The sequence below is a fragment of the Carassius auratus genome, unplaced genomic scaffold, assembly GCF_003368295.1.
Source record: "Carassius auratus strain Wakin unplaced genomic scaffold, ASM336829v1 scaf_tig00020971, whole genome shotgun sequence".
NCBI lineage: Eukaryota > Metazoa > Chordata > Actinopteri > Cypriniformes > Cyprinidae > Carassius > Carassius auratus.
In genome coordinates, this window is record NW_020525073.1 from 1 (window position 1) to 27,468 (window position 27,468).

General features: G+C 36.1%; 1 pseudogene; it reads left to right on the top strand.

Moving 5' to 3' along the window:
- The first annotated feature begins 1,841 nt into the window (after positions 1-1,841).
- Positions 1,842-27,123, top strand: LOC113076657 (cadherin-12-like; annotated as a pseudogene).
- The last annotated feature ends 345 nt before the right edge of the window (positions 27,124-27,468 follow it).

A 27,468-nucleotide genomic window follows, 5' to 3' on the forward strand; every position in this document is an offset into this window, starting at 1 on the left:
GTAGAATATTAAACCAGTATATTAAGTTGAGGCACTGTATGTACTGTAACAGGTGTAACATAAAGGCTGGGGGGTAAGTCCTGTGAGAATATGGGAAAATATTGTTTTATCTCATCCCTCCATTGCCAGTGCTGTGAAATCACTGCAGTGTGCTTCTTTTAAAAGGCAGATTTTTTTGTTTTGTTTTACTGGTATATGCTGATCTGGATTTGGCAAACAAATCATTATTCATAGTTTAAATATTGCCTTCTTAATATAAAGGAGAGTCTAATAAATTTATTTATTTTAATGAACATATAACTATATTATACATATGATGCAACTATCATTTAACATACACTCATGATAATACCAGAGGACTATTCCCCATCTGGGTAATATTGCTTTTATACAACAGTTGAAAGTTAATTTTGAGAAAATTAGATTTAAACAATATTGCCACAGCAGGACTAACCATTGCTCTGAGCAACACAGCACTGGCATTTAAATGAATCAGTGTTTTGAATGAATCAGATGAGCAAATGATTCAGTGACTCACTCATACAGTACTAATATAAAGACTTTTGTCCCACTCACTTTTTTAAGAAAGAAAAAAAGGGTGGGGGGGGGGGTTAATAGTTTAATGATTGCATTAAGACAGTTGCTTTGTTCACAATAGTATACTAGCATATTATATAAAAATATATTTATATAGCATTTTTTAATTGTTGATTTAAGGGAATGACTGAATGACTATATTATTATTATTATTATTATTATTATTATTATTATTATTATTATTATTTTATTATTATTATTATATTATTATTATGTCTCACATGATTCTAATTTAGAATTATAATTTATATTCTAATTTATTTCTGATTTGAGAATGTGTTTAGTGTATTTATGTTAGAATAATAAATAAGCTCCTTTACTTATACTCCAACCTGTTACTGATTCACAGATTTGAACACATTCAACCCAGTAAATTTTAGAACCAGCTGTGGATCTCCAATAGTTTTTAAAGATTTTTTTTCTGACATGGCCTCATTAGTTACCCCGATTCATACTGTTATATTAATTAACCATCCAAAATTTCCATCTGCTACACAATCAAAATCGTAAAGCCATTGGTTGTATTACCACCTTCAGTTTCATAATACTTGGTACAACTATGATGGATAGTCCCCTTGTATGTACAGGTTCTCTCTATTCAGAGGGTGATTAAGAGGAAAGTTGTCAGATTTTTGACCCTAAGCATCTGGACCGACGTTTGCTTCCTGTGAAATACCATCTGTGTTGCAAATGCCAGGTCAAAAACAACCCTCCTATTCAAATGGGCCACCTCATTTTTCAAGACTAATGCATTGGAAATTAGCACAGAATTGCACATCCACCACTTTCCTGGAGGTCTGCCAACAGTTGTTCAAGTCTTGCCAAACTCCCTCGTTCTTGCAGTCTTTTTTATATGCTTGTTTCTCAAACCTCCCGGTACTCAATGTACTAAATGAACTTGAGTGAGCCAATTTGCTTAGCATTTGCAAAGCCCCTTCAAGTGAGATACGTTATAGCTGAAAAGACAAAGATTTACATGAAAACATAACAGACAGTGTCTTCTGCTTTCATTGCATGCCAACATGATACCCAGACACATCTGCAAATCCTCATAATCTCATTGATTTAAAGTGCTGTAACTTCTTTTCTCCTGCAGGCGGTCCACTAAAATTTCAAGCGCCCCAGGAATTCCATGGATGTTAGTTGTTCTGTTCCGCCGAGGCTTTGTGGACTTCTTTATACTGGATTCATCGCTCTTTTGCCGTCACCATAAAAGTCACCTGTATCAATCTTTGCACCTAAAGGTTGTTCCAATGCTCATGGGGGAACTGTCTGCTGCTGTTCCTCTGGTGCCTCTTAGACAAAAGCTTCGTCTCTCCCCTCCACTCTTCATCCCAGAGCAGGATGGGGAAGGAGCAGCACAGAAACATGATGGCACATAGGAAACACGGCATGATGGGAGTTCACAGAGTCAAGAGAGGATGGGTGTGGAACCAGTTCTTTGTTCTGGAGGAATACATGGGTTCTGATCCACAGTATGTTGGAAAGGTAAGATGATATTGATTCTCAGAGTCAATGTTTAGGGTCAAAGGTATTGAGTATAGATTGGGAATAAAACTGTGGGCTGTTCAAAGGCTTGAACTAGAGCTTGTAGTTATTCTTTCATCTTCCCTTCCCTTTGTTCATGACAAGCTTTGAGTTGCTTGAAACTAAATATTCTATGTACCACATAACATGGGTTGAGCAACCAGATGTTGCAATGGAGACTGCAAGATGTGATTACATGTACAGTAACAAGATAAAAACTTTTTTTTTGCATTGCATGGCATTGGAATAGGCTAAACAAAATTGTCATATTCATACATACATATCATTTGCGCATTCATATGCATGCTAAATGTATAGACCTTGAAGATGCTCTGCAAGATGCTCTCCGAAGGTAATTTATTCAAAGCAGCAGAGAAATTGATTAAAGTGTAGCGACTGAGAGCATGCAAATAAAGCATTTTCAGCATCTGCGAAGTAGCACGTATATGCATTTTTATTAACTGTTCATGTGATTTTAATGTGGTTCAATACACTTCATTAGTTTGACTTCAGAATTATTATTCTTTTATGTTTTTATCTATTTATTTATTGTCATTTCGTTTGACCAACGAAACAAAATGACAAGCTGATATCGTCTTTAAATCTATGGGGCATATTCTGATCCACCAAAACTGTTACATCATGTCAAACATAAAAATGGGAATGTCATATTCTGAAAAACATTTAATTAGTATTCACAGAAGTGGGAAAAGGTTAAAAGGGCTCCATATTGTATCCCAGGCTGAAAATTCAATACCAAGGTTCTCCACAAAGGAGGTTGGGATTGAGCACCTTCAGTTTAAATGGGATCAGGGCTAAATTGAATAGTCTGCAGTCAATGCCATTGCAATCAGTGTGGCCTAACTGTGTGTGAGTGCTGTCTGTGTGAATGCACATTCGAAGACAAGGGCTTGTCACAGGTGTGTTCTCAGCCTCATGCCTCTTCTACTTCTGTTGCTGTAACACACTGAATAACAACTCACTCTTTTTCACTCAAGACTAGTCAAATTACACTGTTGTCTGTAAACTCTGATTAATATAACCCCCAAAACAGCAGTAGCAAGAGCAAACAAAGCTTTAATAGCAAACAAGCATGGTAGCCTGTCACTATAAATAGAGTTTGTTGGCTATAAGCTCCTTTAACTCAGGTCACTGGAAGAATATTGCTTACAGGCTATTTATGGAATTGCGTGGATGAGCAAGCTGCTATTTAAATAGTAACTGTTAACAGTTGTTGACATTTTATCATCTTAACCATTACTAATAACATAGGTCTATATAACAGGGTGGGATGAATTAGCATTTTCATGAAAAATAAACTACCATGGCAGTGCGGTATTGGAGAAGCTACTTTTTTCTTCTTCTTCTTTTTAAGCTTGTAGCCATCTTGGACAAACTAATATTGAACAGAATAATATAAATATCTATGAACATTTCCAGATTCTAAAACATGACCTAAAATATATGTATTCCCTAGCACCACTGCAGAAAAGCAATGCATAATATCTTGATTTTAAGAATCAAGGTTTTTACAATGAATATTGCAGTTAATTTGGAATTCAATATGTTCAGCTGTAAGTAAAATATAGTTTATTTTACATTTACAGCCCCATTTATCCAAGTGTAGGCAGGAAAGTAATGGGAGTTAACAGATCAGGGTGTTTTTACAACATGATACCTGATTGGTTGACGTCATAGTGACATCAGGTTTAGGGGTGGGGTGGGGTTGGGTAAGGAGGATCATTTAGATTGCATGATTTAGAAACACCCAGCAGTTTGAAAACACCTACAAGGTGATAAACACCCAGTTTTGCTCTGCAGAGACCTAAGTCTCCATTTATCTGGCACAACAATTAGAATGCCAATTAGAGTGAACATATGTACGTACTTCAGGAGATGCATAAATGTTCTAATCAACATGTTTGACTTCTTTAAAAAAGGGCATACAATTCTGCCTTACATACATCTGTGAATATTCATTTAAATAATTCATTAAGTGTAATAAATTGCATGGATTTGTTTGCATGAACTTTCTGAATGAAATTATAACATATTCCATCAAGCGATGTTTGAGCTGCCACCGCAATTATAGTGGCGTCACACATGAAATGTTACATAAAAGTTGCATGACAGGAAAACTCTAATTAGAGCAAGCAAGAAAAACCTTCTAATGGGGAAAGAAGTAGTTCTGTCATTGTGTTTTTTGTGCTTGAATTGTGAATTGCACATGATAGGCTACTCTCAATTCAGTTATATCTTGTTTAAAAATGAATGGGTCAGTTTTAATAAATGCCAGTCTTACTATCCATCAACTGCAACAATATTTGAAGTTTGAGAATGTTGGGTGCTCGGTAAAACAGTCAGTGCTTTCTCAGTAGAAGTAAACTGTAGAAAAATACTGAATCGCATAACTTTGAGCTACAACTGGAGATGCCGTGTGAACAACCTACTGTATTTGCAGATTGTGGTGAAATATATAATGTTCCAGAGGTTGTCACAAGGAAGCCTTTAATTGGATTCTAATTTGAATGTTTTGCAGAGTTATTGCCATTATTTTGCTAAAAAATTATAATTACTATTGGAGATACATCAGTAATTAGACCCGAGTAGAATAAGAATTGTCCTCTTAAATACAAATTGTGATTTCAAACAAACTATTTTCATTTCTAACAGTCATAGAACTTCTTACATTTTCAGTAATGCTGACAAAGTTACCAATGTTTCTGCAAGTTTTCTTTTTTGTCTTGATTTTACAATGTGAAGCAAGTTACACTTCTTGTTTGCCCTTTGCAGTAAGGATATATTACCCCACTGTCGCATTTTCTTTCGAAGTATGACCTTTTCAGTAGAAAATAACTCTTTTGAGAGCCTTGCCTTTTTTTCTTGGTATTTTACTGTCAACACTAAGCATCCTCCTTACCTTTAAACACATTCACTGAGACCATGTACTGCAATATGTCCACTGGAGGTCACCAATTTAGGATAGTGTATTTTTAATTTACTGGCCTCATTGGCGTTCATAACATTTTTGGTGATATAAATAACTAACTCAACACAGATTAGCTCTATCAAGGATGAGTTGTAGCTCATGGATTATCTGCTATCTGCTAAATGAATCATTTGATAGCCTGATGTTGTACCCTATCTATTGCATTATTCTTTATTAGTAACTTGGCAGGACGACGGGATTTAATGGGACAGAGTTCCCCCTCCTTTGAACATTGTCCATTCTTCACATTACATCAGTGATTTATTATTTATTTATTTTTTCCTTTCAGAGTATTAATTCCAGAACTTCAAACTTAATCCTTTACAGTCAAACTCAGCATCGCCCCAGCTGAAGAATTTGCTGTTAAAAAGATAACAGTTTCCTGCGACACTCTATAATCTTAGATTCATTATGTTTTGTAATCTTTTATGTAGTAGTTCTTTTTATCTTTTCTGAAAATAAATACATTCCAGTACAGCCATTCTATTTTCAGCAGACGAATATCTGTGCTGTAAATAAATCAATGTTGTTGAGCCGCTAACAGAAAATAAATAACTGCGAGTTAGCCACATCAATCTTCTTTGGACACCCTCAAACTGTATGGGTAATAATAAGCCACCCACTCCATTAGCCAGCGTGTTGTCGCATGATCAGAGACTGAAATACTGTAGGATTGGTTTGGATAGGCCAAATTTGATTTAGTAAATAGATTAGATGAAATTGTCATAGTCCCATCGGATATGCTAGATTTGTGTTTTATAAATTATTATGTCTTACAACACAGAAGTGTCTGGTTTTTGTCTGTTGATTTGCATGTATTTGCATATGTTTACAGGTAAATTATAGTGATGAGTATTTACTCACCAGCTCCCAGTGAGATTTCTTATTTTCGCTTTTCACATTTCAGCTTCACTCTGACCTGGATAAGGGAGATAGTATGGTGAAGTACACACTCTCAGGTGAAGGAGTTGGCTCTGTTTTCACGATTGAGCCAAGCACTGGAGACATCCATGCCTTAAGGAGCCTGGACCGAGAAGAGAAGTCTTATTACACACTGAGAGCGCAGGCTGTGGACGTGCTCACAGGCAGACCCCTAGAGCCCGAGTCTGAGTTTATTATCAAAGTCCAGGACATCAATGACAATGAGCCAAGGTTCCTAGAGGGCCCATACTCGGCTAGCGTCCCAGAGATGTCACCCGTCGGTGAGTTCACTTCTCAGTATGTCCCAGATGGTTGGGTGTTTGATAGTGTGAGAAAATCTTGGCCTCAAAGCATGTTGCTTTAAAGTAAGATGAGAGCCGTTCATTCTTGATGTGACGATCTGAACTCTTCTTCTTTATTGTCCACACACATATTCAAGGTCAGTAAAAGACGTTATACATTAGTCTGTTGCTCCTAGTTATTAATTGCACTTATTTAGCCCTGCTGAAAAAAGGCTTAAACCAGCCTAAGGTGGTTATTTGGTCTCCCAGCCTGGCCAAGCTAGCTAAGCTGGTCTGTTTCGATTGTTTTAGAAGGATTTTGGGCACGTTTCAGCTGGTCAGGCTGGGGACCAGCTGGCCAGCAAGTCTGATAACTAATCCCAAATGCTTAATCTTACAGCAAATGCTGTGGAACATTCCCCTTAGGGAAAATGTTTTCCCCTTAGGAAAGCATTCACAACTGTTCTTATATTTCTGAACAACATTTTTGAATTGATTACTTTGGAGCCAATTTTTAGATTTGCATCCTAGTGCAATGAGACAGTATGCAGCCTACCCACATTTACTCACATTATTTGTATATACATTTGTGAGAAAATATATGAATATTAGATGTTTTACAAATAAAACTAAGAGAGCAGGAGAACTGAGCAAGTGTAGTCACAATTAAATATATATATATATATATATATATATATATATATATATATATATATATATATATATATATATATATATTAGCAAACATCTTCTTTCAAATAGACCTAGTCTCAGACGTCTTATTTAATTAATTGCAGGTGAAAACAAGTCTCTGGGGGGGGGTAGACTTAGTCTTTACAATGGCACACAATATATAAAGGTTGTAGATCATTCATAAAACTATTTTTATGTTTTTGTCATTTTTGTTACATACGTTACAATACATCCCTAAAAAGCCCAGTGCCAGAAAAAGCAATGCCATTACCCCTCCCCCACCAAACATTACAGTTAGCACAGTGCAGTCAGACAGGTGACTGTCTCCTTGCATCCTCCAAATCCAGAATCCCCAATCAGATGGCCAAACAGAGAAGTGTGATTCATCACTCCATAGAAGTGTATCCACTGTTCCAGAGTCCAGTGGCAGCATGCTTTACACCAGGGGTTCTCAACTCTGGCTACTTTCCTGGAGAGTTTAGTTCCTGATCCTGAAGACATTAGTTATCTTGTTTTGATTACGGTTGGAGTAGGGGTGGGCAATATGACCAAAATCATACATTACGATATGAGTCATTTTATTTCATGGTAATGATGTACTGTATATAACAATGCAAAAATGATTAGGTCAATAATAGGCATGTGCTGGTATTAGAGATATTTTAAGCAGCTTTACTCACCGCATGCGGTTCCAACACACGATCGTGACCCTTTTTCGTTGGGATTGCATCATCCTTAAGAAATAAACGATACGCAAATCCGGCGTCAAACTGGGCCTTGTTTGTAAAACAAGCATCTTTGAAATGCAGGGAACAAACACAAACACTTGCACAACTCCGTTGATGCTCTGTAAAAATAAACTCCATCCACTGGTCCCTTAATGCTGTTTTTTTTTTTTTTTTTTTTTTTTGGTAATCTGTGCAGGGTTGTCTTGCCCTGGCAACCAAAAATACACTTCTTTTGTGACATTTTGCGACGCTCTCGCTCTGATCAGTGAATGTCTGTGCTTTCAGTGCTCTGTTATATGGGAGCGCGCGCTCTTCCGGCAGACGTGCCCTAGGACCCATATAAGGAAATTCCGCTCCTTCTAACGTCACATAGAGCCATACTCGGAAAAAACTTTCCGAAACTTGTGACAAACCGGAAGGAGTATTTTTGGAACAGAAATACTCCTTCAAACATACAACTTAATTTTTGAAACTTTGTCCATGTTTAGCATGGGAATCCAACTCTTTAACAGTGTAAAAAACTCAGTATGCATGAAATAGCATTTCACCCCCCCTTTAATAACCTCTGTAGCAAATGTAGCTATTGCTCATTATGAATGTTAATGCATTAACTAAGGTTAACTAATGAGGTCTTATTGTAAAGTAATACTAATGGTCTTTATAGTTCATTTGCACTTCAACATGACAATTTGATACCAGCTTATCCCTAGTCAAGAACAGTGAGAGATTTTCTCTCTTTTGTTGTTACACATGTTTTCCTTCTCAGCTGTTTGCTTTTAATTAAGACCTAAATAACTGTTTACAAGAATACTGGCGCACACACTAGTGTGTGTATTTAACCATTCAAGGCCTATAAAGTGGCAAAATAACTCAAAACTCGATACGTTCAATATTCAACACACTCTATAAGCAGTGTTTTCCCCAGCTTACCTCTCTGACAGTGCTCAGAAACCGTCTCTAAGACAGCTCAAAATCACTTGTTTTTAAATCACAATGCTTTAAAACGTGCGAACGATACGCTTTCCTGACCACGTAGCGCAGCAACATCACAGAAGTGTGTAATTGTGATAGAGACAATAATCCAAAATCTCTTCTGGTTGACAAATTTCTACCAGTTAATCATGTCTACCAGTATATTGCTCACCCCGAGGTTGAAGCTAAACTCTGCAGGAAAGCGGTCCTCGAAGGCCAGAGCTGATTCAAGATTCAATATTTTATTTGTCACTTGCAAGTTATATGACATAAAACAAACAGTGAAATGTAGGAGAACCCAGCTTGGAAGCACTCCATTCAGTGCTTGGCATTGTATAGGGTGATGTGAGACTCCCACCATACAGTTTTAGTGATGCTATTAATCAGAGGTGTCAAGTAACGAAGTACAAATACTTCGTTACTGTACTTAAGTAGAAATTTGGGGTATCTATACTTTACTTGAGTAATTATTTTTCAGCCGACTTTTTACTTCTACTCCTTACATTTTCACGCAAGTATCTGTACTTTCTACTCCTTACATTTAAAAAAATAGCTTCGTTACTGCTATTTCATTCCGGATTGTTATCGTTCAGAGAGAGAGAAAGAAAAAAAAACTATCCAGATAAATCGCACCATCAGGATGGAGTGAATTTGATTGTGGTTGGATGAGAAGTATACACATATACCATTCCGACACCCTATTGGTCCATACGCGATCCATCACACCTGCACATGACACAAATCACATCACACTTCATAGACAGTTTTGGGTTCGTTTATCAAAAAATATATTTCTTAAAAGTAGGTTGGAACCAGTAGTATCCGATCGCCTCAGAGTCAGTCCGCTTAAATTTCAAATGAAACCGGCGTCAGTCCGGTCTCCTCCCGTCTTTCAGCGCGCTCTTCAATCCGCCGACCACGGTGGAGCAGCGCGAGCTCAAACAGAGACAGAGGACACAAGGTGTGTGTTTACCGATAGATTGTTAGAATATCTGTATCTGTGAAGTTCTTTGTCATAAATACAGTTTACAAAAGGTCACGATCAGTCGGTTTCTCATCTAGTGTAAAGTTTTCGCTTGTCACCGCTAATCACGAAACAGCTGTTTCCTTACACTTATTTAAATATACTTCATTTAATCATACGTACATACACTGCTGTGCAAAAGTCTTAGGCAGTATTTTCACTTAAAAGAATGGTGTTTGGCCAGTTATTTATATATTTTGCTGTAGAGTGTCAGTATAAAATATCATTTTACATTTCCAAACATTCATTTTGCCATCGTCAAACTGCTTGTGCATTCAAAATCGCACTAGATTATTATTAAAATTAATGGCAAACTACTGTCCTACTGACACATTGCAGCAAAATATATAAATAACTGGCTTAAAACCCTTTTTGGGGTGAAAACACTATTCTTTCTTTTCCATAAGACTTTTGCACAGTACTGTATTTTAAAAACGAGATTGTTGCTACTTTATAAAGAATGAGCATACAGTCATTCACAGAACTGATTTAAGACAGTGACAGACAGCATTCATCTTAACTAAATATCAGAGTGAGTGACAGAGATACAGTAAAAACATTATGTGTACTTTTGTATTAAATAATGACCCAGATTGTGAAATACATTTATTAGCCTTAGATTAAGGGAAGCACAACTTGGGAAATGAGAGCATCCAAGGTGAAAGCTATGGATTTATTTTACATATTTGTAATGTTCTTTAATGTTATCCATAGTTTTTTTTGTAGTTCTTTTTTTTTTTTTTAAGTATCGGTTCAGGCACGTTGAGGCGCCAGTACCATTTTAAAATTATCGTTTGCGATTAATGACGCAAATGACAATGTTGTGATATCTAGGCTATAGAGCATCACAGTCCCACCCACAGCTGGTGCCGGAACTAAAAATTCAATAAAATTTTTGGATTGACATTTAAGGTATAAGCCATTAAAACGTAACCATACATGGTAGACTTAAAACCAGCTACGGCTGTACTAAGCGACAGTATATGCTCATATAAACGTAAAAAGATCATGGGGCACTAACCTTGTTTTGATCTAAATGCCTTTTATTCGCGATGTCTTGGCTAAGTACTTCATTACCCACAATCCTGAACAATCCCACAATCCCACAGTGATGCATCTGATTGGTGGAGCTCGTATAACCGTCTGGTTAAACCCCTCGAAGGTCCGTGAAGACTGAAGATCATTATTAAAAAATAAAATAGAATAAAAACCTGTGTTGCGTTTTTGCACGGTAGACTTATCAGTGCAATCATGATCTCCTTGGCTGCCATTGAGAGTTTTGCAGGGAGGTTTGTAACTTTAGTTAGCATTATCGTCCACTTTAGCTAGGCTACTGTAGCCTCCATATGAAATGAGTCATATCAAGCATTTTATAAAGCCACTGTCAAAACAATATTTAGCCTAGACATACCTTTTTGTGCATTTACTGAACATTTGTGTAATGGCAACGACATGTGTTGACAACTGAGCAGTGATTGCAGTCAGATACAAAGCACTGCACAATTGCTGACGTTATCGTTAACCACTTTCACACACGCACACAATATAAAATACACGATGATAAAATAAAAATCAATACACAATACATATATAAAACACTATTTATTTACACGATTAATACTGAAAGAACTGCTATTACTGCACATTCACTATATAAAATAAAATTCACTGGAGGAAAAAGTTCGCGCGAACGGCCGTCATCAGATTTGGATGTCGCTCAAAAGGCTCGTTGCCTCGTTCGCAGTTGTGGCTTCAGTCGAATTCAATGGGGCGTGGTGGTTTATGGGATGAGTAGTTCCTGCGCTCGAAATGAAAATATGTACACAGTCTTGTACCTTTGACTTTTTTTGGATTTTGTCTTAATTTTTTCACTTGAAATGATATGTTATATGCTTATGAGTTCAGCCGTAGCTGGTTATCCTCACACACGCTCTAAAACTCTTTAGATACAGATTTTTCCGAAAGTGAATGGGAGAAATGAATGAGAAATTTACTTCCGGCACCAGAGCTCTCTCGGGCTGTGGGTGGGACTGTGAAGCTCTATATCAACTTTGTAACTCGTTACCCTCTGAACACTGGACATAGCAGACGTATGTACCGAATACAAGAAGCTATCAATCAAGAAGGTATCAGGATTATGAGTAATTTTTCATTTTTAGTTTTTGAATAATCACTTAGATTAATCATTCATTTTGACAGCACTATAATGTTTATTGTAAATAGTCAACCACACAAGAGTAATTGTTTCTTAGCCTGCACCAATGTTCTTGTCCATTGCCCTCACAGAGTCCTGCAGCTAAGCTTGGATGTACATTTACATTCCATTCAAGGTTATTGATGACATGCCTCTGAAGTTTGACTTTTTGCACCATAACAATACTTATTGGCAACTAGTCATCATATCTCTAGCTCTTTAATGTATTTGCATTGTACTAAAATGAGTTCATTTTCAATGGGCATATATGCGGCTGAAACAGGTAGCCTAGTGCCTCCCAAATTTTTCAACATTTTAATATAACATTATAGTCATTATGGCCTTTAGAAAAATGTTTTTTTGAGGAGGTGGGGTAGTGCACAATAGGCCCTTGTGGCACGGCCCAAGCTTTTGTTCTTAATGGCATTTTTTTCCTTACATTACTTTTACTTTTATACTTTAAGTAGTTTTTTAAACCAGTACTTTTACACTTTTACTTGAGTAAAAAGCTTGAGTTGATACTTCAACTTCTTCAAAAGTCTTTTTAAACCCTAGTATCTATACTTCTACTTGAGTAATGAATGCCAATACTTTTGACACCACTGCTATTAATGCAGTGGAAGTTAGGAATTCTTCAGCTGTTGAATCAGCTGAGCGCTGGTGACTTTTACGCACTCTGCACCTCAGCTCTCGGTCACCGTGCTCATTGCCTTTATCTCCTGTTTCATGGCTGAGGTGCTGCTGTCCCTAAATGCTTTCAATTTCCAGTAATACCTCTTACGGTTGACAGTGGAATATCTAGCAGCGATGAAATAACTAAATAAGCAAATGCGAGATCCTATCAGAGCACCACTGAGCTCTTTAGAACAATCAATTTCTTCACAAATTTTTGTAAATGCAGACTGTATGTCTAGATGCTTGATTTTATTCTGTGAAAATGGGTCTGATTAAAACAGCTGGATTCAATCATTAAGAGGACCATATACTGTATATTCGTATACTTGTTATTTATATACATACTGTTCCCAAGCAGCTTACAAAGAATAGTGCTTTACAAACTCTAGTGAGCAAGCTAGAGGCGACACAGACAAGCAAAAACTCTGAGATGTTTAAGCTGATGAGGAAGAAACCCTTGGAGGAAGCAAGACTTAGCAAGGAGCCCTTTCTCCTCTGGCTGACAAATGATTAAAAAAATTGAGACATGTTACACAATGTATGCTTGTTTACAGTTGCAGTACGATCATAAATACAAATGCATTTATTGAGAAATGTCTTAAGATTATATGGTCTGTATTCATCATTATTGTCTTCATGTGGCAATTCTAGTGTCATCTTATTGCCTCTTATCATCCCTTTCATGTTTGTAATCAGGCACATATGTGACGCAAATAACCGCCACTGACGCTGATGACCCTACTTATGGAAACAGCGCACGGATCGTGTACAGCATCCTTCATGGCCAGCCCTACTTCTCTGTTGACCCCAAGACAGGTGACATATTTATTTATGGGGAGTTGCTGTATTTAACACATTATATTTTGCATTCTGCAGAATTCGGCACACTCTTCTGCCCAAAGCCTTTTTGTAGCTTTGCCTTTGGCATTTTATTCATACCATCATCTCCTGATCAAAAAGTAGCTCCTCTTAGGGGAACTATTAGAATTGATTAGGCTTTAGAAGAATATCAGAAGTTTGCTTTTTCATGATATGGTTCACAAAGGCATTGCAACACAGATTAATGATACATTTATGGTGAAATATATATGTTCTCACATGCTCTCTGTTTCTCTCTCTCTGCATCAGGGATCATAAGAGTTGCCTTACCCAACATGGATAGGGAGGTTAAAGAAATGTACCAGGTGGTCATACAGGCTAAGGATATGGGTGGCCAGCTCGGAGGTTTAGCTGGGACAACGACCATCAATATCACTCTCCGTGATGTCAACGACAACCCACCACGGTTTTCTAAAAGTATGTTAAAAAGCAGATGTGCAAGAATCATTATAGAGTGCACTAAAGTTTACAGTATACTGTCAGCATTTCTATATCAGCAGCAGTTTATCCCTGGGGTTTATCTTAATGTGAATTTAATCTGGTTTTATATTTGCTTTGCTCTTTGGAAACCTTAAACATGAGTCCATTATTTGAATTGTTTAATTCAGTTGATGGCTGGCACTGATAACAATGATGGGCTATCTTCAAAACAGGGACTGAACAGTAATTCATGACCTGAGAAGAACCTCAGATTTACAATTGGCCATGATTAAATCCTTAAGGGCTCTTGCCAAACACAAACAACTAAATAGAGTTGAATTTGCAAATGTGATTAGCATTCTAGCACTTTTCTCCAGAGCTGCTGTTGTGATTAGTGGATGATTGTTGTTAACTACCTCTCAGAGCAATTTCTAAATGTAAAGTCTTACATCTTTTCCTGAGGGGAGAGTTTGATTACTAAGAAAGATGTTTGTGAATCTCGACAGGTATCTTTCACCTGCGCGTCCCTGAATCTTCACCTGTGGGATCATCGGTGGGGAGGGTCAAAGCTCATGATCTGGACTCTGGGAAGAATGCTGAAGTGGAATATAGCATTGTTCCTGGTGACGGAGGATCCATGTTTGATATTTACAGCAATAAGAACACTCAAGAGGGAACAGTCATTCTAAAAAAGGTAGCGTATAACTTCTAGTAGTCATTGTTAGGCATGCGACTGTTTTTATATTGACACTACTTTTTTGATATGTTTCAAAGACATCAAGTCAAGTCACCTTTAGCGCTTTGTGCAATACAAATTGTGGTAAAGCAGCTTTACCCAGGAAAGTAGTGTATCGATAATATAATATATATATATATATATATATATATATATATATATATATATTCAAATTGGTTCAATAAATTAGCTGAAATAAAGTAATAGCAAAACATGTCGCCATGACTTATTAATTGTAGCATTTTCATTTATATTTATTTCTTAAACAAAAGTGATCCCTATGTAGCTTATGCATTATTGTACATGAAACAGGAGCTCCTTTACTGCACACTAAGTAAATTCTTTGACAGTATTTAGATGTTTATTTAGGCAATATTTATACACTGGCTAAGGCTGGACGACATCAGATGCAAATCACAATGCTATTTGCATCCCTTTTTCATGTGAATTCAAGGATGATAGCAATAAGCCCTCGTGCTCCTTCATTCAGGGGCTTGTGTGTGTCTACCCCGAGGTGAGTCATATCTTATTACTGGATGGCCATCCATAGCATCTCCAATGAATAATGCATAAAGCCATAAAAGCGCGAATGCTTAACCCACACTACGCAATGCCTGCTCTTGGACTTATCAATTCATTATATGCGTTGCAGTTGTCCTCAGAACATTGTTTCCCCATTCCTGTTTTGCCAACATGTGAAATAAAGTAATGCATCAGGGGTGATGACCTCTCAGGGGATTGAAAAACACATTGTTTTAGTTTCCCCATGAAAGAGCCCAATATTTTTTATATTTAGTGGACATTAATAAATGAGTGCACCCATTGCCATCAGAGCATCTACTGTAGATGTGATGTGACAAGTAGAAATCCCCTCAGACGCCCCGTTACATGGTCAATCACAGACTTGCTGGCTGTGCTGTAAGTGCTTAGCTGAAACAAATGCCTTGGTAAAGGCGTGCGGACGAGGCTGGAGTGTTCTTGTCCTCTGGGGAGTAGAGGGGTTACTCCTTCATTACTCAAAGCTAGTGTAGTCTGTAGACACATAATGACAGTCCACTGCTGCTATTCATCTCTCTAGAGCAGATGGAGAGATGCATATGAAGAATATGGAGGCATTGCGGGCTATGCTTTGTTTAATGAAACGTTCCACAAATATGGTGCACTTTTTCTTTTATGGTACACAAAAGCACTAGCACTAGAAAAACTAGCACTGTTTTATGTTAGATAATGATGTTAGACGTTGAATGAAAAATAACTAAATACAAATATATTAGCTATAGCTATATGCTTTATTATAATTATTTTATTAGTAGTAGTAGTAGTAGTAGAAGTAACTTCAAACCCTGTCCTTAATGAGTTAAATTTGGATTAATGTGCATCTTTTAACTAGAAAGGTTTTAAGTAATGTTAATGTTAGACATTTATACGTCTGAATTTTGTGTGTAGTTGTTTATGCTACATTGTGGTGACCAAATGTCCCCACAAGGATAACAAAACCTGAAATTGTGTAACAATACAAACTTGTTTTCTCTTAAGGGGTAAGTTTAGGCTTAGGGTTGGGTTAGGGGATAAAGAAATATCAGTATAAAAGTAATAGAAGTCTATGGAAAGTCCCCACAATTCACAGAAACAAACGTGTGTGTGTGTGCGCGCGTGTATTAGATGTTTTTAAGTCAGTTATTTCTATCTTTTGCTATAATGTATCAGTAGGAAATATCAGTTTACATTTGCAAACATTCATTTTGCCATTAATTTTAACAATCCCGTGAGATCTGAGCAAGGAGTCTGACAAAGGCTAGTGCTAAAAACAGAGATCTGATCTGAATGACATGAAGAAACAGAACTAACTGAGACAGACTCAATCCAGAAGAAACTGCAAAGTCTCCAAGTTGCTTCAAGAGACCTACCTGCAAAGCTACCTAAAAAACTGTACGCAAGTGCACCAAGGGCAAAAACAGTTTTAAACGCAAAAGACGCTCACACCAAATGTTGATTTCATTTAGTTTATAGAAGTTAACTGATAAATAAAATCTATTTATGACATTATATTCGAGAGCATCCTCCTTTTACAGCATTTTTACACAAGTGCCTAAAACTTTTAACAGAACTACAGTTTTGCAGGTAGGTTTCTTATTCAGTGTAAAAATATATTATTTATGATTACAAGTTCTAAATTCTAATGTTCGACTAATCATAGTTGTTTTTTTAATGAAATATATCAAATATATTTATTTATTTTTTTTTATTTTTTTTTACCCTGATTATGGAATCTCCTCGCAATTCATAATTAAAAAAAAAAAATAACAGTACGTAGATCATGAAAGGCTCAGCAAAAACATTTTGCTCTCCTTTATTCCCCATTTTATTTTCCACTTATTTTTTTATTCCCCAAGCTGAGGCTGCACAGGACAAAGTGACATAGTCCTTACATTGCGAAATGGGTGTGCCATATCTGGTGACCCAAAAAAAGTCTGGAAATGAATATGTGGGATCCTCACCGTGGGGCATGGAGGAGGGTCAATGACAATGCCCCGTCTTCCCTCTGTCCTCAATAACAGACTTCCCTCTCCCTTTATTTCTGTTTGACGAGCTGTTCCATCACGCCCCTGCTCTGCTACACAGGGACTTTTCTGAAACGCTGAGGCTGAACATTCGAGGTCTCATGGCTTTATAGGCTCAGTGCTGCTTTCAGCATAAAGAGGATCTACTAAGGTAATGGGTTGAAGGGATAATTGTCTCTATATTAACAAAAGGATTGAAAGGTGGACTTTGCTCTTGCAACATATGGGATTATCTTAATCCTTCTCTTCATTGAAAAAAAAAATGCACGTACGGTAGAAAGAACATTAGTTTTGAAGAACTGTGAACATGCATGTGAGATGAAGAATCCGGTCATATACGGTCATATCAGTAGCTTAATAAAAGCTGTTTTATTGCAAATAAAGCAGGTTGCCTTTGCCTTAACATACTTTGCAACTATATAAAATGCCTTTATATTTCTGAGGAAGCAAGAATTCAAAGTTGGAACGGATTTCGAATACTTCATAATTTACAGTGTAGAAGTGCAATTTGGAATTCATGAATAAATGTCAATTAGTAGGGGAATTAATTAAAGTTTTGGTATGTGCACTCTACTGAATAACAAAACAACTCTATGGACTAGCATCTGATTAGCATTCTCTTTTGAGTGGAGTGTGGAGAGAAATGGGCCTTTGTGCAAATTCTCAGAGGAACAGTCTCAGAAGACTCTGAAACGACTAGATAAACAGTGCCATCTAAAGGTGTCCAACGTGACTGTTTCAGAAGCACAAAAGAACAGAAACAGGACATGTTTGGTCTAAAACCATTGGGTTTGTAATGGAAACCAGACTGACGGTATTCTCCCTCTAAGGTCGCTTCTGAGCTAAGCTTTACAGGCTTTACACCAAAGTCCAAAGGCTGGAATACACGGGACACTGTGTACTATATTGGCTAGATGGCTCTCTGTCCTGTCATGTCTGAGGTTGTTATTCTTTCAGCATGGTCAGCGTTATAGAAGACAGCAACGCAGGCGCGTATCTCTGCACTAGCTTGAAATAACAATGAAAGACATAATTGTTGCTTGCTGTCACCAGTGATAAGACCTCCTGCAGAACAACAGTGTGGTGTAGACATAAAACTGCTGCCTTTTAAGTACAGTAGTTCTAAGGTCTTTAAAAAATACATTGGCTGACAATGACAAGAGTAAGTTGTCTTTGTAATCGGTCTTTTTTGATGAAAGTGTCTCTCTCACTGTTGTTGAGGACTTATATTCCCTGTGCTGTTCTGGAAGACTTATGTCTTTTGTTTTTGGCTTGCAACGGACTGGGACAAATTGTTCTTTTTCACTCGGTTGAAGTCATTAACCAACCCCAATGCAGTAAAGTTTTTTTTTTCTTTTCAGATCAGCACACTGCATTCTGGTGTGGAATTATTTGTGCGAGGCATGCTGAAAATGAATAATTAATTTTTTTTTAGGACTAATCTAAAATCTGTTGATAAAGATGCTGAAGATTTAAAAATAAATGTGCATTAAGAATTGCTTCTGTTCCAAATACGAATAGTTTCATGAGTAAAACATTTTTTTTTTTTTTTTTGTATTTTAACAATGTAACTTAAGGTTTTGTTTTTTGACATATCATAGCCATTTCTGCCCTTTTAACCTCTGTTTGTGTTGAAGTTGATTAAGCAGTGGTAAATAATAGTTGAGACTTAAATAGACTTGATTGAAATCAATGAATGTAGATGTTAGCACATGAAGCACATTTCTAGGTTAACATTTTTAGTTCATTTTACAAGCCACAATCATTTACAGACAATCAGGCATCTTTTAGTGGAAAAACTAATCAGCAGGACATGATTTATTGTTTGTGTTCTGCAATCGCTCTTATTATCTGAAAAAGAACTAAGCTAACTGAACAAATTTTCTTGCTCTATACTGTCATGCTTTGTTTGACATTTCATTTCTAAGATATTAATTATAAATTATTTTAAGTCTCTCTCTCTCTCTCTCTCTCTCTCTCACTCTCTCTCTCTCTCTCTCTCTCTGTCTCTGCCTCTCGCTCATACACACACAGAAAAGAAATAAACATTTGAAATATATCAGTCTGTGTGTAATGAATGAATATAATATACAAGTTCCACTTTTTTGAATGGAATTAGTGAAATAAATCAACTTTTTGATGATATTCTAATTATGTGACCAGCACCTGTATGTGTCTGTATATATATATATATATATATATATATATATATATATATATATATATATATATATATATATATATATATATATATATATATATATATATATATACAGACACATACAGGTGCTATTACTATAAATTCATATAATTAAATTTATATATATATATATATATATATATATATATATATATATATATATATATATATATATATATATATATATATATATATATAAATTTAATTATATGAATTTATAGTAATTCAATAGGACATCTTTTATGTATTATTATTATTATTATTATTATTATTATTATTATTATTATTATTATTATTATTATTTTATCATTATGTTATCATTAGTTATTAGCATTTTCAATATAAGCATGGATTAAAGTGACTTTAATGCTGTTGCTGAAGTTCTGAAATCTGCAGTCTCTTTGGTTGTGCTTAGCTGCCACCTGCTTTTCAGGTGTGACTGTGCCAAATTCTGCCTTTATAAGGCTGAATGAGCACAGTGATGCAAGAGCCACTGGCCAAAGCCTTTTCTCCCTGCTTTCTTCTTCTCTTCCTTTATTCTCCCTCCTGTGATTCCAGCGTTGAATGAGCGGCAGCCTTTCCTTTCCATTCCCCTCTCTTCTGATCTCTGCATGAGCCCTCTGTTGTGGAAAGCATTTTTAATAAGATCATGAGCTTTACGACCCGAATAAACCTGGTGGTGTTTTGTGATTCTTTGAGAGTATACAGTACAGCCACAAACATTTTGACATCACTTCCTCTCTGCTGCAACAAATAACAATAAAACCTGATTCAGTCTTAAGACTGATGAAGACTCCCTTATTCCTTTTACAGCGTCTGGACTATGAGACCAGAAAGGCCTACACCTTTAAAGTAGAAGCTTCAAACGCAGCTCTTGATCAACGATTCCTACACTTGGGACCTTTTAAGGACACTGCCACAGTGAAAGTGAATGTTCTGGATGTGGAGGAACCCCCTGTCTTCAGCCGGATGTCTTACAGAATGGAAACATATGAGGACACACCAGTGGGCATCATCGTCGGAGCCGTCACAGCTGAGGACCTAGATGTAGGCAACAGTCCTGTTAGGTATGTAAGAAGCACACAAACACACACACAGAGATGTGGGTCAAATCGAATCACACACACATTTCCTCACCTTTAAATACATGTGTATATACACGTCTTGTGGGAATTCCTTTCAGAACCACTCTTCGTGAACAAGTCCAAGTGTACTAGACAACATGAAACAATAACAGGCCTGTGGTCCCATGGGTTTAGTCCATTTGGCAATCTTGTTTTGAGCAGAGTGAGCACTGCTTTGATTCAATCCACTCTGACAAACTTCTGGTTTAGTTTGCAAGCGTGGACCTTATTTAATGTGGCACATTTCTTTTTTTTTTTTTAGTTCTTCCTTTAAGTGCCTGAAAGTGTTAGCTACAATGTTGATGTTAAAAGCATTTGAGAGCTTGACACAAGTGCATTGTCTTTTTGAAAGCATTTGTTTTAATATGAGTATGTCATGGATGTATATAAATGGAGGTGGTAGTAATTTAGAAATGCATAAAACAAAAAACAAAAAAAACAACAACAACAAAAAAACCTCCCAAGCAAATCATGCCAAAATAATGTTTTAGATTCAGCAGTTCTTTCTCTTATTAACTGTTAAGTAAGTATTCTTTTACTTTTGCCTTTTTGTGTGGTTTTCAAAAACTTTTTCATAAACAAAAAACTTTTTTTTTCTTTTTTTAAATCAAAGTTTGGAATGTTGTGATTCAGCTTGTAGCTAGTTGTTGGTTTGTTTGTTTTGATATTCTTATGGGGAACATGAAGTGGATAGGCACTGTTGCACTGTGTTGTGTTTGATTTACTTGCATGTCTCATGATATACAGTAACCCTGCAATGTACATGTGTTGCAAAAAATAATATGAATCATGGGTATAATACATTTCCAAACATCCATTAAATCTGATTTATATATTCAGACTGCCCCCAGTCAGGTTTTCTTTATTTAAAATTTATAACTTACTAAACTTACCCAGAGGAAAGAATATATAATGAGGGGTGATCTGACAGCAGAACTGCAGCTTGTGAAGTTCAGTGTTCAGTAGCACTTACTTGAAGAATCCAGATGAGACTCTGGATGAGGTTTTGCTTGCATTGCAAGAAACCTCAGGCGAGCAGATAGAAAGACACCTGAGACAGAAAGGAAGGGGCAGATTGTAACCCTGACAAATGTCTGGTGCTACAGGGAAAAAGCCAGCTTCCTCTTTCTTTACTGATCCTCTATAGGCTGCTTATATTAAAGAAACGGGGGTCTCTGCAGGTCACAGCAGTGGGCAGAAAAGTAGCAGACTAGTTCAAAGAGAGCAAGAGTGCTCATACACATGCAGGCAGAAAGCAGAAAGTGTACAAATATTATTCTACAACAGCATCTACTGACCGATTTATAGATAATATAAATTATAATTAGAGTTATTTTTAATAAAAATAACTTAGATATATAATAACAGATGTAGTATTAAAACATACACACACACACAAATGGAAATATGCTTTAATTTTTTTTTTTTTTTGGACAAAGTCTCCTCTTCTGACATCATAAATTCCCATTGTGCCAGTGGATATGGATTATTTTTCCAAAATGTATTGATGGAAATCTATTTACTGTAATATAAATTTATTTCAGGGCTCTATACTGTAGATGGCAGTTAAAATCTTTGTAAACTAAATTGTACTTTTGTTTTTTTGTTGTGTTTTGATTTTTTTCTGCCAAGCAATAAAGTGCAATGGTGCCCATCCACTTTTTCACTGACCTTGGTTCTGGAAATATGTTTTCTATTATTATTATTATTATTATTATTATTATTATTATTATTATTATTATTATTATTATTCCTTTTTGTTTTATATAATTATTTATTTATTTACTCCCAAAGGAAGTGTTCTTTAAGAGTTGTAAGCCATGAAACAAACTAACTTAGATAATTGCTGAATCGCGACATTTAAATGATGATTTAAAGCATGGCAGTATTTGAAAAATCTGACAAAAAGACTAAAGCTTTAATGAGGGAAGGTGATGCTTAAAGGGTTACTCCACCCCAAAATGATCTTTTTGTCATTAATCACTTACCCCATGTTGTTCCAAACCCGTAAAACTCTGTTCGTCTTCAGAACACTATTTAAGATATTTTTGATAAAAACCTGGAGGCTTGAGACTGTCCCATAGACAGCCAAGTAAATAACAGTGTCAAGGTCCATAAAAGGTATGAAAAGTCATCGCCACAATACTCCATCTGCCATTAGATGTGCAATGCTCTTCTGTGTCCTCCGTGCCACAAGGATGCGCTGTGGACACAGAAGTGAAAACGCAGCATACGTGATATAGAGTGACTCAGAGGAGACCACTGACAAAGAAATCAAAGAATAAAGTTGTTATTTTTGTTTTCTTCACTTACAAAAAGTGTTCCCGTCTATGTGAAAGTCTCAAGCCTACAGGTTTTCATCCAAAATAACTTAAATAGTGTTACGAAGATGAACAGAGCTTTTACATGTTTGGAACGACATGGGGGTAAGTGATTAATGACAACAATTTCATTTTGGGGTGGAGTAATCCTTTAATGTGGGACTTCAGAAAAAGCATATACCACTGACTAACAATTTTGTAGTTATAATGGAAAGTTATTCTTCGGGGAAGCTGTTGCTCTACATGGCCTTATAGGGTGGCCAATAATGTAGCCTTATTCACAATTAAAGTGAGAATTTAAAAAAAAGAAAAAATTGTTCTGATATTTTCCAGTCATAAATTCAGTCAGAAGTAGAACAAGACCGAATGGAGCTGAACTATTCAAGACTCAGACATGGAATCCTTTGGGCTAGATCAGTCATGAATTTGACTCAAAACTGACTCACTCACTGGTGGCCATCTACTAGCGTAGCCTACAGGAAGGGCCATTAAACAAATCAGAGAAGGAGCCTGCATGAGTCATTTGTTTAAAAAAAATCACTAGAAAGGAAGAATCAAAGACTCCACTATACATTTCACCTTTCAGCTTTCACTTATTGAATGTCCCACAAAAGATACTGTACTTAGATAGTTCACATAAAATGTATTTACTCACATGTCATTCTAAACCAGTATGACTTTCTTTCTTCTGTGAAACACAAAAGAAGACATTTTGATATGTCTCAGTGTATTTATTTCTATACATTGGAAGTCTTTTTTGGTTTGTAGATATTCTGTTGAGCAGAAAAAGGACTCTGAAAACCACTTTGACATTGACCCTGTTGAAGGAACTCTGTCTGTCAGCGAAGCCCTGGACAGAGAGAGAAATACAGAACACAACGTCACTGTTGTAGCAACAAAAGTTAGTAAGTATGGTGGATTGTGTTTTATCCAGATGCACAGCCTAGATAACCAATCAGGTTTACATTCATAATACAACTGCAGATTGAAATGAGGACAAACATTTATACCAGTCCACATTTCTAAAGACCACATCTCCATCTAGTGGACAAGAATGAAAATACAGCATTGCTTCACTCATGCAGGCTAAAATACAATTTTAAAATCATAAAAGCCCAATCCAGTTATAATAAGAGATTTGTCAAAAGACTATATAAATAAGTAAATGATTTTGCATCAAGCTGACTTGCAAATGAAAAGCCACAACTATAAAGTTTTATTCAGATATGAATGATCCGGCAAAGATCGTTTTGTTTTTGTAGCTACAGTACAATGGATGCATTATAAAGATTTGTTGTAACATGAAAGCAACTTCAAAATCATCAGATCCTCAGGAGTGTTACTGGGCGTCCGTATAACATCTCAAAGACTTTCTGAATTCTTCATTTGTCCTATTTCTTTCTTTTTTCAAATATGAAATGTGTCTGACATTTTTGCAGTTTTCACTGATCTGATTCATGGACAACACTTTGTTTGATCTTTCAGACAACCCCCTGCTGGTCCAGCAAAGTTACTGTCACAATCAAAGTGCTTGATGTCAATGAATTTCCTCCAGAACTTGCCTTTGTGTATGAGACATTTGTTTGTGAAAATGCGAAAGTAGGACAGGTAAGTGTGTGTGTGTGTGTGTGATAACCTGTGCTTCAATTTACGTTTCTGGGCCTGTTGTTGGTGCTTTCAGTGAATTAATGTGAGCGAACCGTGCCTTGATCTTCTCCTTTCATGCTGAAAGAGAGCGACTCCCAGTACAGTGCTGCCTATCAGTGTCTCCCTAGTCTTTCATACCAGAGAGCGAAGTTCCCTTGCTTAAATGTAGAAATTTGTGGAATAAATGACACAACATGCCCATTTCAGAATTCACTACAGACACAGATGTAGTTTACCAAACTGTATTGTTTAAAAACTTTTGATTGCATTTTGACTAGAAGTTCATATTTCTTTGCAGATCTATATCTGTAGAGCATTAATAGATTATTCATTTCAGTTTAATTGGCATTTCTTAAGACACTGAAAATGATCAATGAATTGCTGTTTACTTAATTTTGGACAACAATAAAAATAAAAGATCATGATAAATATAAATACACATGTAAAAACAAAAAGTGAATATTACACACTTAAATAAGTAAATAAATAAAACTGAAATATTTTTGTGATTGTGTCTGACTTTTTTAAACTTTTTACGAATGATCTTTTATGCCTTACAATAATAAATATATTATGATTATTATTAATAATATCAAATGGTTAAAAAAAAATGCTTGGGTACGTTTTCAAGTTTTAAACTTTTCCCAGTTAAATATGCAGAAACAGCTGTATTTGAAAAAACATTAACATTAACAGGCAAGAACAACAACAATGGCTCAGCCATAAGCTTGAGTTAGGGGGCGGGACTATCTGTATGTCCAGTGACAGATTGATTGATGATTAGTTCAGTACTGAACCTGTTTAAACCAATCATAACTTACACATCTGCTGAATATTTTTTCTAGTGCTGGAGAATAACATTTATTTTCAAACATTGATAGTAAAAAAGCATATTCATAATATAATAAGGGAATGGAGTACTTGATATTTTTCTCTGCCACATAAAATCCTGTCAATCTCTCAGAATGCATGACTTTGTCATCAGAGGTCTGTGGAGTTGGCAGGGCACCTGTCATAAGTTCTGCCCCTGTGGATGAGTCATAAAGGCAGTAAGCAGCCTCAAATGATCCCTTTGAGATCTGATGAGACAAGCACATCAGCTCTGTCAATCAAACAGACTATTGCTGTCCTTTCAACACTATAAGTGCTTTTACGAAATATGCAAGCTCTTTCTGTGGTGATTGATTCAGCTGACTGTTCTCTAGGTGATTCAGATCATCAGCGCCACAGACAGGGACATGCCCGCTGTCGAGCACCGATTCTACTTCAAATCCCCTTCACAGACCAGGAACAGAAACTTCACAATCAGGGACTATGGAAGTAAGTTGGAAAGCTGAAGATTTTATTATTTTTTAAGCACACAGCTCATCGCTTAAAGCTATACTTCACCCAAACATGAAATTGTCAAATGGTCTTTTTCCAAAAGTATTTTCCAATCTGTTTGATCCATAGGGATATCAAAACATTATTCTGTAAAGAATTCTAAGCTTAAAACAAACCAATCAGCTCCCAAATGTATCATACAGTTTCACATAATTTTTGTTTAATTAAAAAAGTCTATGAAAATATGCATTACTACACACTGTACTGTTCAAATTCATATTCAGCCAAAGATGCATTAAAGTGACAGTAAAGACATTTATAATATTATAAAGACTGATATTATGCATAAATGCTGTTTTTTAAATGTCTGTTCTTCAAAGAATCCTAAAAATGTATCATGGCTTCCACAAAAATGATAAGCAGCACAACTGATTACAGCATCGATAAGACATTTAATGTATTATTTATTTGATGAATTTATTGCAATGAATGCTGCCACAAAGTTTTGGCGTAGATCTAAATGTATTCATCATTTACTCGCACAAAGCTGTTTCAAACCTGTGAGAGTTTTTTTTTTTTTTTTTTTTTGCTAAACACAAAGAAGATAATTTGAAGAGGGTTTCAAATCTTTTAGTTAATGTAATGAAATAAACTTTTTTCCAAAACAAAATTTTATTTTAATTATATCCATTCAAAATATCATATTTTACATGTATTTTTTGGGCAATTTTTCTCTTTGAATAAATATATTGAGGTTATTTTTGTGTCAATAGACTTGTATTTAAGTCTATATACCTATAGTCTGATATCCAATGTTTACAGTAAATACACTTATATATATATATATGAAATCACCTGAATATTACTTTAAGCTGAAATATATGTATTCATCAGCTGTTGCTGTGTTTTGGTTCAAAGACATTTTAGGCCATATTATTCAGAAAAAAGCATATATATTATATATACAGTATCTACGGGAGAACAAACTCTAAAATACCCAGACTAGTGCTGTGACATGAATAGTGGTCGCATCCCAGAGCAGCACATCACCACATGATCCATTTGTTCAGACGCCTACAGCCTCGCTGCCTGCTCCTGAGTCTGTCCCCTGTGTTCTCTGCACATGAATATCATCAGCTGTGATTCACAGAGACAGGGTCACTCAGGGCTACACAGCCAAACAGGCACAAGGTGTGCTTTAATGGCTCCTACCTTGTCAAGAGAAATCCCCAGTTGTCCAGGCGTAACAAAATCCTCATGACGGGGTCAGTCGACCTTCCAGGCGAGGACAAGCACATCTCGGCACGTTGATCAGTGCTATGAGTGCAAGCAAAGCCTTCACCATCAGACCAGCAGGTGCCCTCTATGCTTTCAACTTGATTTAAAAGTATTTTCAATTTCCTCCGGGTCATAAGAAACACTTGACTAGACACTTAAATCAAAGAGGATGGGCTATACTGACTTAAATTTTATTTATTTTTAATTTTTTTTCTAATGTATAATCTGAATTATATTGGTATTAAATGTGCACTCAGTAATTGTTTTCTCATTTAAGAATATCAGTAGCCTAATAAAAGTTTTTTTTTGTATATTTATTTTACATGGAGCAGGATGTCACATGGTGGCACACTGTTTTTGAACAGTAATATATATATA